At 37.2% G+C, this 20,589-nt stretch overlaps 1 long non-coding RNA gene across 5 annotated transcripts in view; it reads left to right on the top strand.

Annotated features, from left to right (window-relative positions):
* The first annotated feature begins 644 nt into the window (after window positions 1-644).
* The window catches only part of LOC112645098 (uncharacterized), an 84,685-nt gene continuing 64,740 nt past the window's right edge, over window positions 645-20,589 (top strand). For 4 of the 5 annotated variants that reach the window (XR_004811241.2, XR_004811242.2, XR_007407810.1 and 1 more), the window contains exons 1-2: window positions 677-771; window positions 1,791-1,917. This is a non-coding gene — a long non-coding RNA (uncharacterized LOC112645098). Of the gene's footprint in view, window positions 772-1,790; window positions 1,918-20,589 lie in introns of all 5 variants that reach the window. The other variant, XR_003126966.3, reaches the window with a different exon arrangement.

The following is a 20,589-nucleotide window of genomic DNA, read 5'->3' as shown; positions in this document are numbered from 1 at the left end:
ATTTAGGCAGAGTGATTGTCTTAACCTAGGGTATACTAAGAATAGGATTTGTAAAGAAAAATAATAAACATCTTCAACTGGTCTGCACTGGTCTTGCACTGGCCTGGGATGGTTTCCTTCTTTCAAAACAGTATTGCGTTGGAACTGAGTGCTGGGTAGCAATATTTTGTTTCCATTGTTGTTTTGTATCAAATCCTCTTGTTATGACATATGGTGGTCTGACATATTAGAGCCCATTTTAGATTCTCTAAGGTCTGTCTCAATGATGTGATTAGGATGATTCTCCCCTAAAACTTACCCAGTGAGAAGTAACACTCATGAGTCATTGGGGACCCCTGAGTGTGCAGCCTGGACAAGAATCATTGAAAAGTTCATCTTTTCACCTTAGAACAGATGGAAGCAGCTAGAGTAAATGATAGACAGAAGGGGAACAGACTTCATTACACCTTCTGAGTTAATATTGACCTGGGAAAAATACAATAATTTCAAAGTTTGTCCTGATAACTGAGAAGCCTTCTTAATTAGAGGTAATGTCAAAAAGGTGGCTATTCCCCAAAATTCCTGCCCACCTACCATCTGCTACTGATAAAGGTTGGCAATTAAGAAATGTTAAGAGTAAGTTCTAATTACCTTCCTACCCTTGTATCTTGTTCCCTTGTTGCTCTTTGATAGCCTTAATTGAAGCCCACATGTGAATCACATCTTCTGCTGCATGCTGGCTCCTTCTGCCTGAATACACAGAAATCATCATAAATCCTAAGTTGCCCTCTGGTAAGCGTACGCTGTTAGAAACATAATCTTATACTTCTCAACTTTTCTGTGTATATTCATCTGATTTTACTGTACTGTTGTGAGTGTGGCAGTGATAGCAGCTCTAAATTTAATTCTCCAAGAATGGCACTTGCCAATTGGCCTAATCCTCTTCTTCGGTAAATTTGATGATGCAGTGGAAGTGGCAGCCTTTCTCACCAAGCCCTCACCATGTGTAATGAGATCCATGTGGTCATATCCTATTGGTGTCACCTCTTCTTTTTATAAGTCATAGGAACAAATTTTAGAATCTCTATTTTCAGTAGAGAGATTCTATTTTCTGTGCTTTGGGTACTGCCAGTAGAGAACAGAAAAAGAAGAACATTATGATTTTGGAAGTAATTTATGGCTGCTGAGTCTCTGGTTATATAGAAATAAGAGCTTGTTTGCCCTCCTACTGCCAGATAAGAATTGACATTCCAACACAATGTTGCTATGGTGTTTTTTGAAGGAGAGATTCACCTCACTGCACTGACCTGGAAAAACACAAAATAATTGTTTCATTGAGGCCATCATAAATATATCTCTACAAGTAGTGCCCAGAATCCACAGATCTCCAAATATCTGAGTTTATGAAATTTATTTATATCTAGCATCTGTTCAATTTTTTCAGTAATTATTTTAGCAAAAACTGAGGAGCCAGATCCTGATAATTTTCTCCTTTATCACACAATTCAAAAATGCAGCAAAATACAGGCAGTTATTCTTTGTGGAGCACTTACAGGAGCAAAACCATATGCTGTTCTTGTTTGGGATAATTATAAATCTTTAAATATTTAAATGCACTTGTCTTTGAAACTAGTATCAACTCCAAAACAAACAATTTAATATGAATAACTCAACACCTAGAATGTCTATGTACCACACAGTTAATTAAGTCTATTCATGTATCCACACAAACAATTGCAAATGGCTTTCATGTGTTTGCATGAATAACCAAAGTAAGTTATAAATTTGTATTTTCTTTTCTTTTAAAATAGTCCATCAGGACTTGAAACCATTGAGTTGTAAAGTTGAGCCTTCAAAATCATCCAGTCCAGAGATTTTCAAGTTTGACTATGCATTATAACAAGCTTTGGATTTAAAACACATAAACCTGAGTCGCAGGTATTTATGAATACGAATAAGAATTTGAGATTCTTACTGTGTCTTCAATGGGAAACTGGCATGTCTATTTTTTAGGTGTTTCACAAATCATTCTGATGGGCATCTGTATCAGTTTCCTAGAACTTCCATAAAAATTACTGTAAACTGGGTAGCTTAATTAAACTGAAATTTATTCTCTCATAGTTCAGGAAGCTAGAAGTGAAAAACCAAGGGGTTGGCAGAGCCAAGCTCCTGAAAGCTCTGAAAGCCTCTTCCAAGCTTCTGTGATTGCTGGCAATCCTTGGCAATCCTTCGCATTCCTTGGCTTGCAGTTGCATCGCTCCATTCTCAGCTTCTGTTGGCATTGTATGGCCTTCTTCCTTGTGTGTCTGTTTCTCCAGGTCTCTCCTTATAAGGACATTCATAGGGATTAGGGATTAGGAATTGACCATATTTGGGGAAATTTAATCACTAAAAAACCTGAAGTGAAAAGTATTGATCTAATTTCTCTGAGGCCCACCGATACTATTGATATAAAATGGAGAAGTTAAGCAACTTGTATTAGTTATCTATTACATCATAAGAAATTTCTTCCTAAATTAAAATAACAAATCTTTATTATTTAACAGTCTCTGAGGGTCAGGGATTCAGCTTAATTGGGTGGTTCTAACTCAGAATCTCTTAGGAGGTTGTAGTCAACCTGGCCTCTGAGGATATAGTCATCTGATGGCTTAAATAGGGTTAGGTCCACTTAAAATCTCACTTAGTTCACCACTCTAAGTTGACTTTAGGCCATAGTTCCTCACTAGGTCAGCCTCTCCATAGAGATGTTCAATCGCAGGGAAGACTCTATTTACATGGAAGATATGGCAGTGAACGTTCACTGAAGTCAATGATCTGAGATGGAGAGAAAGGACATGAACCAAGACAGAAGCCATAATGACTTTGGTAACCCAATCTTGGAAGTGACATACCATGATTTCTGCCATATTTAATTGATCACACAGATAAATCCTAACACAGTGTGGGAGGGGACTTATACAAGGGTTAATATCAGCAGGTGAAGATCATTAAGAACCATCCTGGAAGCTAGCTACCATTAGTGAGGAGTCAGGCATCTTGATTTCAGGCCTAGAAGATTAAACAGTAGCTGTCAAGGTGAATCCAAGGGTTAGCATCACTTGGGAGCTGATTTAAAAATGCTCACTCTTAGGGGTCTGGGTGGCTCAGCTGGTTATGCATCTGACTCTGATCTCAGCTCAGGTATTGACCTCAGGGTGGTGAGTTCAAGCCCCATGTTGGGCTCCACTCTGGGCATGGAGCCTTTTTTTTTTTTTTTTTTTTTTTTAAAGTTTATATACCATTTATACAGATGGCTTTTATTTTTTTATGATAGTCACACAGAGAGAGAGAGGCAGAGACATAGGCAGAGGGAGAAGCAGGCTCCATGCACCGGGAGCCCGACATGGGATTCGATCCCGGGTCTCCAGGATCACGCCCTGGGCCAAAGGCAGGCGCCAAACCACTGCACCACCCAGGGATCCCTGGGCATGGAGCCTTAAGAAAAATGCTAAATCTCAGATCTCACCTTCAATCTACTGAAGTAGAACTTAAATCTTAATAAGATCTCCAAGTGATTTGTATGCACCCTATATTCTGACTCTGCAGAAGCAAATTACTGATTCAGAGACACTGCCCTTTTCAAAGTAATTCCCTTGGTAGTACAGCTAGTCAAAAGAAACTGTCATTGCTTGAAATCTGCTAGGAATTTTGCATTGGACCAGATCATAAGACACCCTAAGAAACTGAGAGCCCTGAGAGCCAACATAGGACAATTCTCCTACGTGCACCCTTCTCTTGCTGCAATGAAAGGCAGATGTCCCCTCCCCATAGAGGACAGACATAGCAGTGGGGTTGACCAGGTAGCCTGTAACACACACACTTAAGCAGAACAATTTGGGTTCAATGAGCCTGAAACAGGGAAAGATATTCCCACACAAGAAGATAAACCTGGCACAGGTTGTATGGGCTATTTTTTTTTTTTAATTTTTATTTATTTATGATAGTCACAGAGAGAGAGAGAGAGAGAGAGAGGGGCAGAGACACAGGCAGAGGGAGAAGCAGGCTCCATGCACCGGGAGCCGGACGTGGGATTCGATCCCGGGTCTTCAGGATCGCGCCCTGGGCCAAAGGCAGGCACCAAACCGCTGCGCCACCCAGGGATCCCTGTATGGGCTCTTTATCTCTTAGTAAGAAAGTGTTCGATGCCTAAAGTCCATTCCCATGAGGCCAAGCAGGGGTTGGAAGACTGTGAGCATGAGATTGCCTTACACAACGCAGATTTTTCTAGGTAGTATAAAATATTTATTTAACGTCATATTGTTTTTTTCTTTTTTTACACATAGTAACTGTAATGTGATCTTTAAAAGCTTCTAAGACATGAAGAAGTAAACAAAAAATGCATATAGTTTAAAGAGGAAAGAGTCAATAAGATCAGACACAGAGATGGTCCAGATGTTGGAATTTTCAGACAGAGTTTTTAAATAAGTATGAGGGATATGTTAAATATTCTAGAAGAAAGGTTAGCAACTTAAAGGAAAATAGGAGAGAAAAACTAGAAAAGAATCAAATGGGATTCCTAGGGATAAAAAATATGTGAAATAATAAAAGGGGGCCTGGTTTGTTTAATCAATTAAGCATCTGCCTTCACCTCAGGTCATGATCTCTGGGTCCTCAGATTGAGCCCCGTGTTAGGCTCTTTGCTCAGCAGGGAGTCACCTTCTCCCTTTCCCTCTGTGCTCACTCTCTCTCTCTCTCTCTCAAATGAATATGTAAAATCTTTAAATTTCTTTTTAAATCATAAAGAATTTATTTGATAAGCTAATGTGGTCTGGGCGCAGATGGGAAAAGATTCAGTGAACTTGAATCAATGTCAATAGAACTTATCAAATCTGAAACCTATGAACATAGATAAAAATATTAATGAATGAAATCAAGCAATACATGAAAAAGATAATGCAGTTTAATCAAACAGAGTTTATCTCAGAAATGCAAATTTGTTCAGCACTAACGTTTTTACCAATTTAATTACCATATTAAGAAGAAAATAGCATGAAATAACCACCGTAGGATCAGAACAGGCATTTGATAAATTTCATGAAATAGTCGTCACTTTGCCTTTGAGATTAGAAGAAACACAAGGATGTCAACTCTGACCATTATGTTATAATGTGATGTATTTTATATATTGAAATCACAGATCCTTACCAAGTAAGCTGAGTCATTCTTATCTAGGAAAATGTCCTCTATTTGTAGGCTTTTTAATTTTTGTTTTCTTCTAGCAATTTGCAGATAAATATACCGTAGTGATAGTCTTGAACTTTCGTGTCCTTCAAAGTCTCAGGACTTCCTTTATTAATTCAAAGTCCTATATATCAGATACTGTGCTAGGTGATAGTATTATTTACAGGCCTTGTCATTAAAGAACATACAAATAGGCGGAGAAGGCAAAATAATAAATGGGAATTTATAATCAATAGAGGTTGACACATGCTACTACAGAGATAAGCAAAGACTATTAGAGGCACATAAGAGGGGATTAACCTAATATGGGAAGGTGAGGCCAGACAGAAGTAAGGGAAGTCTTCTAGGAGCAGGGGAATGTTAATCCTCAAGTTTGACTGCTGTTTAGTAGTTTCATTCTATCAGATTCCAAGTCACAAGCACCAAATTCAAAGTAGTCAGAAGAATTCCCTAGTGATCCCACATACATTTGGCCTTCTTTATGAGATAAGTAAGCCAGAGACAACACACATTCATTTATTTCCACATGAGCAAGGGCGTGTGAATCCAGCTGCAGCCTTGCCAAGGGTTAACGGTCCAGTGTGACATTCTGCTGGACCTTCGTTTAATGGATACTGTATGTGGCCACTCATGCTGACCAGTCCTTCCTGATCTGGGTACTATTCCTACTTTGCCTGGAACCATCTGATTTATTCATAATTTTCTGTACTAGCTATTCCCAATTCATGTGTATAGAGAGAAGGAAACAATGGGCAGTATTAACATCTTTATGTATTCCCACAGAGGAAAGGACAGTGAAGAGGTGTTTTGACAGAAGGAATTACAAGTGCAAAGACTCGAAGTAAGAAAGAGATGGCTCTTTTAGGGAACTGCAAGTGCTTCAAAATGAGTAGGTTTTGAATGCGAGTGTGGGAGGGAGGGCCAGAGGGTGGAGTTGAAGAAGGAAGCAAGGGCCAGGCCATAAGAGGACCTAGATATCACACTGGGGAGTTTCAACTTTCCTTTTCCTTAGGCCAAGGAAAAGCTCTCTCTCACTGTGAGAGCTATTGAAAGGTTTTAAGAAAGAAATTGTGTCATTGCCTGATTGAGTTTTGTTTTAAGAAATATTACCCTAGTGACAATGTGAAAAGTGAACTTAAGGGGGCAAGATAGGAGTCTTGGAAACCATTTAGAAAATTGTTACCTGGGTGGACTGCAGAAAGATGACGCCATAATTCAAGGTGCTGGTGCTAGGGTGGAAAGGAAAGGACAGATTCAAGAGATTGAGTAGATAGCACTTAGTGGTTAATTAGACACAAGGAGTGACATGGGATAATTATGCTTTAGCCCTTCCTCCTACAGCATTCATCAAAGGACATTTCTGTACTATTGTGTGTTCTTCTGCTGTGTTTTATACTTCTTCACCAAAGCTTGCATTTCTCAATCATCTTGTTAAAAGCCTGAAAATGTTCATCCATTTATAATGCTTTATATTGCCAGTTTGTAAGACAGCAAAAATAAAATGTATCTTTGAATAAACTATCACATCACTTCTCGAGAAAAAACCGTGAACATAATACTCAAGTATACATAAGATAAATGTGGGATGCAATTTTTATCTATTGTGATCTAACTTCACATGTTTATTTGCATGGAACCTTGAACTAAAAGAAATCTAAGGAAAGAAGTATTTCAAATCACTTTCTGGCTAATTCTAAATTAACCAGAATTCTCTCTTTATATCAATATTCATTATTGAAAATCTTATTAAAATGAAATTGTTAAAACCCTGTTTTACTATATCTTGCCAAACATAATTTTTTGATGAGTCAAGGTTATTTTTGTATTCATAAGTAATCATTATAAGTATCACTGCTTAATCACCCTTCATCTACTCTGTATTCAGTAATAACTTCATTCATTAAGCATACCAGAGGAAGAGGAAGATACTTTTTTTTTTTTAAGAAATGAACAACCTAGTATAGAAAGTTACATAGTTTCAAGGGGAATTTTAGATTTGACTTTTAGGAATGCTATTGAACTTAGTGTGTGTGTGTGTGGGGGGGGGGGGGGTTGGAGACATCAGGTGGTTTCATTTGTGGACATAGGGGGCCCACTATTGCAAAGGGGTCCACCTGGTATGTTCAAGGACAGCAAAGGAAGTGAGTATGACTAGAAATGAGTGACCAAGAAGAGGTATACAAGATAAGGTCTGACATTTGATGAGATGAGCACTGGATGTTATACTTCATGTTGGCAAATTGAATTGAAATAAAATATTTAAAATAAACCAAGATAAGGTCTGAGGAGTTACCAGCTATGACTGATTTAAAACAACTGCCAAATTCTTTGACATTCTTCTCATCAAAGGTGGAGCCTAGGTTCTGTTTCCTTAAATCTATGCCTGGAGACTGGTTGGCCAATATCATAGAGTTGAAGTTATGCTGTGCCAGTTTCTAGCTCCAAACCTTAAGAAATCAACACCATCTACCTTCTTTCCCTTGAGATACTTGCTCTTGGAGCACAACTATGAGGCCTCAAAAAGAGCAAACCACTTGGAGAGGTTACTTGTAGGTTCCAGCTAACAGACCTCTGACAGCATCAGTTTTCAGACTTGTAATCGAAAAGGCCTGTTGGATGATTCCAGGCCAGCCACCATCAGACTCCAAGTGCATGAGAGAGCCTGAGAAAGAATCATTAGCTGAACTTAATCAATCCCAGATATGATAATAAAATGTAACTTTATATAATATGATAATAATGAGATATAATATACAACATAATCTGTGTTTCTTCATCCACTAACTTTTGGGGCGATCTGTTACAAAGAAATAGGTAAATGATCAGAACACCAGGTTCTATATCCAGGAAGTCTTTTTTGGTCATTGTGAGGCTTCCATCCTGAGTTAAAGAGGCCACCAAATTTGAGCTGAAGATTAATATGATTTGCCTAATATATATTTTTAAAGATTTTATTTATTCATGAGAGACACAGAGAGAGAGAGAGGCAGAGACGACGCAGGCAGAGGGAGAAGCAGGCTCCCACAGGAAGCCTGATGTGGGATTCAATCCTGGGACTCTGGGATCATGCCCTGAGCTGAAGGCAGACACTCAACCACTCAGCCACCCAGGCGTCCCTGCATTATATTTTTAAAGGATCACTGTGAGTGCTGATTTGATAAAACACCGTAAAGGGTAAGGGGTGGAAGGAAGAAAATTAGGCCAGTGATGTAACTAAGGTATGAGCCCATGGTGTTTGGGATAGAGGTGGTAGTAGTGAAGTACGTAAGAACTGCTCGCAATCAGGATACGCTTAAAGGAAGATTGAATAAGATTTCTTGAAAATACTGATGTTGGCAGGGTCAATTGGGTGGATCAGTTGGTTAAGGGTATACCTTTGGGTCAGATTATGATCCTGGGGACCTGGGATTGAGCCCCACATGGGGCTCCCTGCTTGGTGGGGAGCCTGCTTGTCCCTCTCCCTCTGCCTGCCACTCCCCTTGTGTTTTCTCTCTCTCTCTCTCTGTGTCAAATAAATAAATAAAGTCTTTAAAAAAATTAAAAAAGCAAATATTGATGTGGGCATAGTCTACTTTCATATACACATTCTCCCAAGAGTCATCCTTATTTATAAACATTTCCCTCTTAGTATAGAGCAGAGTATATTAATAATTTTTACCTTATTTCAGTCTATTTTATTAGCATATTTGAAGGGAATGTTGGAGCATCAGGTACTTGCTGTTTCTCTATATACTGTTTCATTCTATGGAAGATACTTTACCTGGTCACTGGTGGCCACTTCTGCAGCTCTCATTAAACTTACCCCAAATAAGTATTCCCTCTGCCCTCTTTGCTTAAAGTAAGATAAATGAAGGTTAAAGAAAGAGTGAACTAGATGTTACCTGGAGCCCATCTAGTTATTTTTATCTGATTTCTCTCACCCAGGGAATGACTTAATTAGACAGCCGCTGTTCTCACTATTACGCTGTGGAAATTTTTACTTTGGTGAATCACCTTGTCTGATAAAAAGAAATATATAATTAAGACCTATGGGAAACCATGACACTTTGTAGCAGCTTCCACATTGGCTACACACATGTAAAAATACAGTACGCCAAGTCAACTGTGCATTAAAACAAAGTTTGCTTCCTGTGAAAACTTTGTTCAAGATGATGAAAAGAATGAATTTAGGATGAATTTAAAAATGAAAGGAAATGATCCAAACATCATTCAAAATAACAGAGAAATGAAGGATTCTAGGGATTCTGGATATGAATGTGTTCAGGAGAGAAAAGCTGATGGAATATGAGTTGTCATCAAAAGTATAAATACTAAACCCCATGAGACCAAATGCTCTAACCACCCTCTAACACTGCAGGGTGAGCATTTGTCACATGAAATCCAAGTGTAGTTTGTCTCATCCAATGTGTAAGTCTGAACCAGTAATCATACAACTTTAAAGCACAATTTTCCAATGAAGAGAACCACCAGTCTATAGGTAATGCTTAATTTTTGCTGGATAAGATCTCATAATTCAACCCATAAGATGCCAAATGCTAGCCAAATGGAAAGTGCCCTTCACAACTTGACTCTGAAAGCATTTGTTTTGGGAGATAAAGTAATATTTTGACTTTGACTTTGCATCTGAAGAAAAGAGTGACCATGTCCAAGATTCCTACAAAATTATAAATAAAAGGAAAATTTGATGCCTGGTTACAACAGCTGCTGGGCCATGTGCAACACCATTTCAGGGGCAGGTAAGAAATGAAGCATGAAAATACAGTAGTGGCACCATCAGAGAGCCACATGAGGAATCCTTTGAAATTATAACCTAATTGGGCCTCTGGGAAGAGACTGCCTTAGCAAATGCAAGTATTCATTCATCACATTCTGAAATATCATTTCTTCTCTTTTATTTAAATCTCAATAAATATTAAGAAAAAGCTTTGTAATACTTATTGCCAATTAAGGAAAAAAATGAAGCATCATATTAATGGAAATAATTATCAGAATTCTAGATCTATCATTAACAGGTACACCTGGGCAATTAATGTCCTGTTTGGTGACAGTTTTCCCAACAGTAAAACTTCAGTTAAAATAGCTTTTCTCACACTCTTCCTCAAGTCCTTGCTTTGTTTGTTTTTTTAGATTGGTTCACCCTAGACTATGGTGTGGAAATGCAGGTGTTGGTCCTTGGGCACAGCCTGCCGTGTACATGAGCCAGTGGAGAAGTGGAGGTCCTCCTTTTCATCATCTAGACACAGATAACACCAAGACTATAACAACAATACAGAAGAGCCAAAGGACTGATTTATGGAAAGACTGGGATACATAAAAAAGAGAAATTATGGTGGAGGAGGCAAAAGTCAACACAACAAATATTAGCTTGTCCAGAGTAAGCACTGCACAGGGAAAGAGTATGTAAGTCCTGGAGTGTACCTTCCTTCTTAGTCTGCCTTCCCAGGTTCTACAGGGAAATGGAGATGGCAACTAGAGAAGAGGCTTGAGGCTCAGGTCCCTCAACAGGAGTGGAGATGAGTCTTGCCCTGTTGTTTGTGTAGTAGTATAAACTGCAGTAAGGTTCATCCCTAGAGCTTTTACTTCTAAATTTTTAATGATTACGTATGGTGAATAATCACATATGCTCATATCTCCCGAAAGCATTTCATTCATTCATTCGCTCATATATACATTCATTTTTTAAGTATTAAATGAATGCTAACTCTCTGCCAAGTTAATGGTAAAATAGTAAACAGGTCATTTAAGCAAGAAAGTTTTATACTGTGACTAGTGCTCTTAAGCTATTAAACAGGGAGGTGAGTGAGAATTGCAACAGAATAAGGACTGCTCTAGGTAAGATGATCAGGATGGTCTCTGAGGAAATAATATCTGAGCTAAGATTTTTGTCTATAAAATTGAGATATAATTATATCAAGCTTGGAGGTTTTTGGTAAAGATTAAAAGATACGACGTGTGCAAAGTGATTACCACTGTATGGTTCCTACTTAGCACTCATACATATTAGAAAACAGTCGTTGTCCATGTTATTTTCATCCTTATTCTTCATGATATCCTGCCAAGATGTGCAAAGAAGTTATTATTGATTCTATTTAATAGATGAGGAAACTGTAAACCAGAAAGGTTGAAAGATTTTCTGCGACCACACAACTAGTAAGTGGTTGAGCCAGGACTCAAACCCCAGTCTTTGACTCTAATTCCAATGTACTTTCAGCACACACTCTCAAATCACTTGGAAGCAGCACTTATTTATCTGTCTGTCTCTCCATCTCTCCATTCATACCCACGTAACTACCTATGTATCCATTTATATTAGTCAGGGTTCTCCAGAGAGGGAAAAAAAAAGAAATGTATATTTGTATCTCTGCTAATACTTTTCCTACCTAGCTATTCTATGTAATATATGTCATAATATATATGATATATCATATATATGATATATATGTGTGTATATGTATATATGTGTGTGTATATATGTATATGGAAAAATAGGTATTTATTTTATATATACATTCTTTTATATATACACCATATATATATATATATATATATATATATATGGAGATAGAGAGGTATTTATTTATTTATTTTTGAGAGATATTTATTTTAAGGAACTGGCTCATGTTATTATGATTGTAGGTCTGACAAGTCTGAAATTTGTAGGGCAGGTGAGAAGGTTGGAAATTCCAGTAAAAGTTGCACTCTTGAGTCTTCAGGTAGTCTGGAGGCAGAATGCCTTCCTTTTCAGGGACCTCAGTGTTTTCTCTTGGGGTCTTCAACTGACTGGATGAGGCCTACTCACAAAGTGGAGAAGAATCTGCTACTCAAAGTCTACCCATTTAAATGTTAATCACATCTAAAACTATATCTTCATAGTTGTATCTACACTGGTACTTCCAAACAACTGGGCATTCTAGTCTAGTAAAATTGACATATGAACTTATCTACCTACCTATCTACCTGCCTACCTGTCTAGGAGTTCATACTACCTTTTGTCATAGGATTTACATTAATCTATTGAATAAAAGGAAGCTCTCTATTAGTTTCAGCTGTGGGTTTGGGAGTTATGGACAATTCAGATTCTAGCAAGCATTCTTTTCCATGAGTGCTCCTTGATATAATGTACTTCTTGTTTTAAATACCATTATAAATCATGTTTTATTTGCATGCATTACAGTGGATGTTCACCACTGTTCAGGTATATGATACAACTATTTTATTTTTTTTCCTTCAGCTTAACTAAACAAACCAAGTGCTTACACAAAATAACTTCCCACAAACTCATTCTGACATTACAATGTGAAAGACTCCAAGAGGAGAAAACTACCCTTTCCTTTGTGTATGAGGGTATGGGTTTGATTCTTGGTCATTCATAAAATCACATAAAACAAATATTTTGTGAGTTTGACAAAAATATCAGTTGAAGAAATGGATATCTCAGTTCTATCCATTATTTTTGTAATATAATGTCTAATATTTATTATGATAACCTGTAATGTATACATTTTATGCACATAAATATTATTTATAATTGTCAAAATGAACACAAACTAAATACTTAATAACAAACAAATGGCTAAATATAGGGTATGTTTTGCAGCCCTACAGAATGTTTTACAAGACTTTTTTTTTAAGACATGGGATACTGCTTATAAATTTATGCAATTGAAGATATATTCCCTCTTTATAATATCTCAAATATGTAAAAAATGCATAGACCAGAAGGGTATTTACTTGAAAACATATAGTTATTATCTATAATGACTATAATCTTTGGACAGAAGTCTTATGGATGATTTTACTTGGCTTCATTATATTATCTTTATTAAGATTAGCTTTTATGCCACACTTGCACACTTTTGGAATAGTAAAAATAAATAAATCTTGCCTACAAGGAAAAATAAATGAAAAGGAAAAAAGAAACTTAGGTATTCTGGTTCCATAAAGTGAACTTGAGTGGTTTATTTTGTGGTATATGATCTCTTTTGGTTTTCATCCTTTTATACTAAAATAAGAAAAACAGGGTTATAAGCCTTCTGATTATCAAACTTTTATAGCTTTAGGAAAGAAATTCTAGAAAAAAATTCATTTCTCAGTTTCAATTTGTAGCTCTAGATGCTCACCCCAAGAAGCTTCTCTTAAATTAATGATGAGTGTAACAACCAGCTTGTGTGACTATGCTGACATTGTTTCTCTACCCAGAGTGCACACATCTCTCCCACTAACTTGGGTCAACCTTCAAGGCCCACACTAGCCCTGGCTCTCCAAAAAGTCTCTCAGATACCTCAAGCCCAGAGTAATCTTTCTTTCTCATATTCAGCATATCATGTGTTCGCATTAATTGTAAAGCTAAATCCTCCCCTGAACTCCACCTCCTTTCTCTCCCATTAGTTGTCCTTTTTAAAATGTTTTTCAGATTTACCAAAGCCCTATTCTTTCCTGTATATACATGTGCAAACTTCTGACTGAACATCTTGCAGCAAGCTCTCCCACTCTCCTGCCTTCACAGCACAGCTGACCCTCTGTTCTCTCCACTCCCTCCTGTGGATCGGGGAAAGCAAGCTCTAGGCTCAGATGGGACTGACTGCATTACAATTACCTGTAACCTTCTAATTCTCAAATCCAATTGGCTATTCTTTCTTTCTTTCTTTTTTTTTTTTAGAATAACAGGTTTTATTTTTGTGATTTTTTATTTATTCATGAGAGACACAGAGAGAGAGAGGAAGGGACATAGACAGAGGGAGAAGGAGGCTCCTCATAGGGAGCCTGATGTGGGACTCAATCTCTGGACCTGGGATCATGCCCTGAGCCAAAGGCAGACGCTCAACCACTGAGCCACCCAGGCATCTCTCGAATTAGCTATACTTAATATTGTTCTCCTGTGCTCTTTGTATGGTAACTGAAATTATTGGCCGCTACCCCCTCATGAAAAGCTTTTCCTTTGGCTGCCACCTCACTCTCTTCTTATTTTTCTTCCACTTTTCAGATCGCTCTATATAATTCTTCTTTACTGGATTCTCTGTCTTTTCTATCTCACTTGGGGCTGGCACTCCCCAGGATTATGGTTTATTATTTCTTTTCTTGTCTTCTTTTGTTGCATCTACTTACTCTGAGTGATTTCATCTACTCCCAGGGCTTCAACTAGAATCAACTCAATAATAACTCTCAATGATGTTAATTGAATGCATTTTTTCTCCTGAGTTTCAGACTTACATCTCTATCTATCCTTGACTTTTCTGCAGATACCTAAAACACTACATATTAAAACTGAACTAATTCAAGACCACACTTACCTCTCACTGCTCACCCCCACCCCCCCGCTCCAACCAATGATGATTGGTGGCATCACCTGCTCCTGGGGAAAGAATCTTTGTATATCTTTAATTTCTCTCCTTTTCTCTCACTATCCTCAACCTACTCACAATATAGTATTAAGTATTTATCATTATTTAGCAAGATTATTGCAATAACTCCTTAACCTTTTTCTTTTTCTCTATTCCACTCCCATGTAATCCCCTTCCATACTAAAGCCAGAGTTCTATTTTATTTTTCACAGTAATCATTATTCCTGATAACCCTTTACTTGTGTTCCACTACCTAATAAAGCCCAGGCTCCTTAGGAGAACACAGGAGAACTTTCTTGATTGAACCTCTCCATTCCTCCACAAAGTTCTTTGGGTTTAGCTGTTAGTTTATGGCTAGATACTGTCCTATTTTCTATATTTATTTTACTTTCTCTTTTAATCTGTGCTTCTACTTTCTATTCTTTATACATACCATATTTTGTCTATCTACCCAAAATACATATCCTGCAATTGCTATTTATTTGTAAATTCCTTCTCAGAAATAGCCTTATGTAAATTTTTTCCTAAAACACCCACCTAGAAATAACCAGTGACTTTCGTGTGTTTCTATACTATTTATCTTTCTCAGAATGAATTTTTTTACCACATTTATCTGTATCACTAAAATGTGAAATGTTTTCCCAACATAATTATAAGACTTCTGAAGATAATATGATTCTGATTTTTCTTTTGAATTCCCTATAAAACTTACAACAAGGATGAACTATGGTACTACTCAACGAATATTTAATACATATATTTTACAATTTAGAAGTCTCTTTGGTGAATCACATGAGTCTGCTTCATAGTTTTTCAGTTCACTTGGCTATAATTCCACAAGTACCTACAACAACAAATAAAGGTCATTGGGTTTCATTGTTTGTTTATGGCTTAGGACTGCCCTGCTATTTTCTTGTTATCTGTCTTAAGGAGAATGAGCTTAGGAAGGTTTTTTACAAAAGAGAAACAAATATGCATTGCATCTTCTGGGAATTTTGAGAAGAGTAATTTTTATTTTAAAATGTATAGTTAGCCTCAGGGAAAATAATGAAGTTGATGGTTTGTGTTGGTGACACTCCCAACTGTTCTTACAGTATCTTGTCCCTTCTCTTTACAATCTCATTTTTCTACGAGGACATGGTGCTCTTTGGGGCTCCTCATGAAAACCCAACCTTGAAAAGGTTACTATCCTTTCTTAAAATTCTTATTCCTTCATACTTCATTACAGATTGTTTTTTATTGCTCTAATGAATTAAGTGGCTTAGATATGAGTGATTAAAAACATTTTAATATGTTACCAATCACAGATACATTTGAATTTTAAAAGATATCTCTGAAGATACATGGTTTTTAATTGTATCTTCTTAAATGTGAAATTTCAGTTGCTTGAGAGCAAGGGAGATGGTGGCACTAAGGTATGCTGACACAAAGATACTTGGCTACTCCCTTTGTTATATTTATTTGAATAGGTACTGGGAGTCGGCAATGTGCACACTCCTTTATAAGACTGCCCTCACTTCCAATACCAGCTGCAAGATTGGATGTCACCAAAGCCACCCTCATTTCTGACCAGCTGGCCACAAATTCAGGGGTTCCATGACAACCCAATAATTTTCAGGAAGGCTCAAAGGACTTACTGAAAGCATCATACTTATAATTAATTTTATTATAGTAACAGGATATAAACTAGAACCAGCCAAGAGGAGAGGTACCCAGGGCAAAGTTTGGGAGAGCTCCAAATGCAGAGTTTTGGGGGGATGTATGACTGACCCTTTCAGAATCAAAGAGTGAAATAGTTTACCCAAGCTGTGGTTTCCAAAGTTTTATTGAAGCTTCATTATGTGGGCATAACTGAATAAAACATTGGCCATATGGTTGAACTCAATCTCCAGCCTCCTCAGAGGTAAAGTCAATATCACCTGGTTAAAAGTCCAAACTCTGTAAACACATGATTGGTCTTTCAGGCATAAAGAGTCCCCTTTCTGAGTTTTTTCATTAGCGTAAACTATCTAGGGGCCCACCATAAGTCACCCCATTAACATAAACTAGCAAATGTGGTCCAGGGGTCCACACTTGATAACAAAGATAGCTCTATTGCTTGGGACATTCCAAGGGTTAAGAGGTTGTTTCCTAAGAACTGGGGACAAGAGCCAGCCAGATCCTTTATTACACAATAATAAATACACAAATTTAACAACTTGCTTACCAAGCAGAAGAAAATTGAGTTCTTTAGATTTCCACATGTGCATTTGGTGAGAAAAAGGTTGGTGGTCATAGTTCATCTACACTTTCATTCTCTATTACACTTATAAAATAAATAAGACACAATACCAAGCAATCAGTACTATTCATTTTAGCTTTCTAGTTGAAATTGAAGGGAAAATCATTGTTGCTAACAATGTAAAAAAAAAGATAAGAAATTGTACTCTTTTGCTATCTGAATTGAAATCTTGAAAATGGAAGAATAAACTAGAAGTTTGAGTCAGTAAGAACTCAAAATGGATCAAAGAGCTAAATAGAAGAGCTAAAACCATAAAGCTCTTAGAAAAAAACAGAAGAAAATCTTCATGACCTTAAATTTGACAATGATGTTTTTCAACTATGATACCAAAAGCACAAGCAACGACAACAAAATAGATACAGTGGACTTCATCAAAATTAAAACTTTCTGTGCATCAAAGGATACTATCAAGAGAGTGAAAAGACAACCCCAAAGAATGGGAGAAAAAGTTTGCATATTGTATATCTATATGAGTTATCTTTGATATGAGCTTATATTGAGAATAAAGAACTCCTACCACTTAACAACAAAACAACAACAACAACAACAAACAAATTATAAGTTGGGCAAAGGACTTGAATACACACTTCTCCAAAGGAGATACACAAATGGTCAATAAACACATGAAAAGATGCTCAACATCACTGATAATTAGGAAAATTCAAATCAAAACCACAATGAAATACAGCCTCACATCCAATAGTATATTTGCTATAGAAGAACACACAAAACAACAACCAGAAAGAAAGCAAGTATTGGCAAGGGTGTGAAGAAGTTGGAAACCTTGTACACTGTCGGTGGGAATGGAGAATGATACATCTGCTATGGAAAATAGTATGGCAGTTCCTCAAAAAGTAAAATATAGAATCATCACATGATCCAGCAATTTCACTTATGGATATATACCTGGAAAAAAATCGAAGCAGGGTCTCCAAGAGATATTTATACACCCATGTTCATAGGAGCATTATTCACAAAAGCCAAAAGGTAGAAGCAACCCTAGTGTCTATTGACATATGCCTGGATAAACAAAATATAGCATGTATGCACAGTGGAATATTGATCAGCAATCAAAATGACTAATGTTCTGATGCATGCTACAACATAGATGGAGCTTGAAAACATTAAGCTAACTGAAATAAGCCAGACACAAAAGGAAAATAATTATATGATTCCAACTTATGTGAGGTACCTAGACTAGACAAAGTTTTAGGGATAGATAGTAGAATAGATCTTACCAGGAGCTGGGAAGAGGGAATTGATGAGGAGTTATTGCTTAATGGGTACAGAATTTCTATTTGAGATGACCACTGGAAATAGTGGTCATGGTTACACAACATTGTGGATGTACTTTAGACAGTGAATTATACACTTAAACATGGTTAAAATTTTTAATTGTGTTAAGTAAATTTTATCATGATTAAAAACATTGAAGTAAACTCAGAGTAAAGAATGAAAAATAGAAGAACATTTAATTGTTAGACAACTAGATGTAAAAACATAAAAGTTAATGAAGTTTGGTAGCTATATACAGACTTTCAAATGAGCTTCTGTACATGGAAGAAAAGAAAATATTACAAGTTATATGCTTTTCTGCTTTAAACTTTTGCTTTTATATATAATCAACATTGTGTGTCCCATTCTTTTTGTTTTAAAGATTTTGTTTATTCATAAAAAAAAACACGGAGGGAAAAGGGCAGAGACATAGGCAGAGGGAGAAGCAGGCATGCAGGGTGCCTGATGTGGGACTCAATCCCGGGACTCCAAAATCATGCCCTGGACCAAAGGCAGGCACTAAACCACTGAGCCACCCAGGCGTCCCTGTGTGCCCCATTCTAGTCTGATCGGATTAATTATATTTTTCCCAAATATTTTATTTATTTATTTATTTATTTATTTATTTATTTATTTGAGAAAGAGAGAGAACATGAAAAAGAGAGCACAAACCTGGGAGGGAGAGGGTGGTGGGCAGAGGGAGGAGAAGCAGGCTCCCCATGGCGCAGGGAGTCCTACACAACTTCTGCTGGATCCCAAGGGTCTGGGATCGCTACCTGAGCCAAAGGCAGACACTTATCCAACTGAGCCACCCAGGCACCCCAGATTGGGTTAATTCTTAATGAAGATCACAAAAATGGCACAACCAAAAACTCTGTTGGACACTATTTCCCCCAACTTGAAGATGTTAGTGGCTCCATATAGCTGTCTGCTACTAAATTATAACTTAATTCATCTGAAGAACAGTGTGGTAGACAGAATAATGTTCCTCCACCAAGATGCCCACTCCCTGATTCCCAGAACTTATGGATATATTGTAGTTATATATTAAAAGGGACTCTGCAGATATTAAGATTACAGCATTTGAGATGAGGAAATCAGCTTGGTTTATCCAGATATGCTAAATTCAACCATACAAATCCTTGAACAGAGAGAAATTTCTCTGCCTACAGTTGAAGAGATGCAGAAGGAGAGAGATGAGGCAAAAAATAAATTGAAACATGAGAAGGGCTTGAACCCCTAATGCTGACTTTGAAGATAAAGGAAGTTGGCCATGAGCCAAGGCCGTGAGCCAACTTCATCTCAAGAATCTGAAAACAGTTCTCTGCCAACATCCAGCAAGGAAGCATGTCCTCAGGAGCCCACCCCCCTGGAATTGAATTCTGCCTATGGATGGATTCTAAAAGAATCTGGAAATAGATTCTTCCCCAGAACCTCTGGAAAATGCACAGCCCTGAGAATACCTTGTTTTGGTTTTGTGGGACCTAGGATAAAGAAACCTGCTAAGCCTACTAGATTTCTGACCTATTAAACTGTGAGATAGTAAATTTATGCTGTCAAACTGCAAAGTTCATGGTAATTTGTATAATAGTAATGGAAACTATACAAATAATAAATCAAGAAACACCACAATGCTTGTAAATACACCAAAATTTCTTCCAAACACTATTCACAATTTAATAATAATCAAAACTATCATTTTCAAACATTTTCACCTTTCTTCACATGGTATTCTGACATTTAATAGTCTTTGAAATTAAGAAACATTATTCCATAGTTGCTAAAATTCAGTTCTTTTCCCTGGGTATGCCTTGACTTTTTATAAAGGGCACTCAAGAAAATCAAGGGACAACAAGAAAAATAAAAGAATATTGTTATTTTTTTTTGCTTGGTGCATTAGCAAAATCTCAATTCAAATATTGCATATTTGATGTTGAATAATAATGACTCAGGGGATGATTTCTCACTTGCAGAATAAAAATACTTTGAAAAAAAGCAGAACTTCTGTCCACTTTACATGTTTTGGTATTTGCTCCAAGCCTCAAGGTCAAGACCACTGAGGTAACTTCAGAAGTCTACAGTGGATGTCTTAAGGATGGAGACTGCACACAGATATGATTCAGATGTAACTGCCTTGAATAGAAATGTCCTTTCTTTCCTTTCTGAAGTATGCCTGCCAATCCTGCTTCATTTCGAGCATTAGTTTTACACTGCTCCATGAAAAGTTACCAAAAACTTAGTGGTTAAAACAACGTATGTTTATTACCTCACAGTCTCTGTCGTTCAGGAGTCCTGGCACAGCCTGACTGGATGCTCTGTTCAAGATTAACCAGGGGTACCGTCAAGGTGTTGGCTCAGCTGTGTTTTCAGTTGGTTCAGCTGGGAGTGTATTGGCTTTTAAACTCATCTGGGGTGTAGTGGAATTCACTTCTTTGTGGCTGTGTGATGGAAGGCCCTGACTTTTACTGGCTGTCAGCATTCACCTGAGACTGC

Source organism: Canis lupus, chromosome 32 (genome assembly GCF_003254725.2).
Source record: "Canis lupus dingo isolate Sandy chromosome 32, ASM325472v2, whole genome shotgun sequence".
NCBI classification, from domain to species: Eukaryota; Metazoa; Chordata; class Mammalia; order Carnivora; family Canidae; genus Canis; species Canis lupus.
Note: the sequence above shows the minus strand (reverse complement) of the source record. Positions and strands in the feature narration are given on the sequence as shown.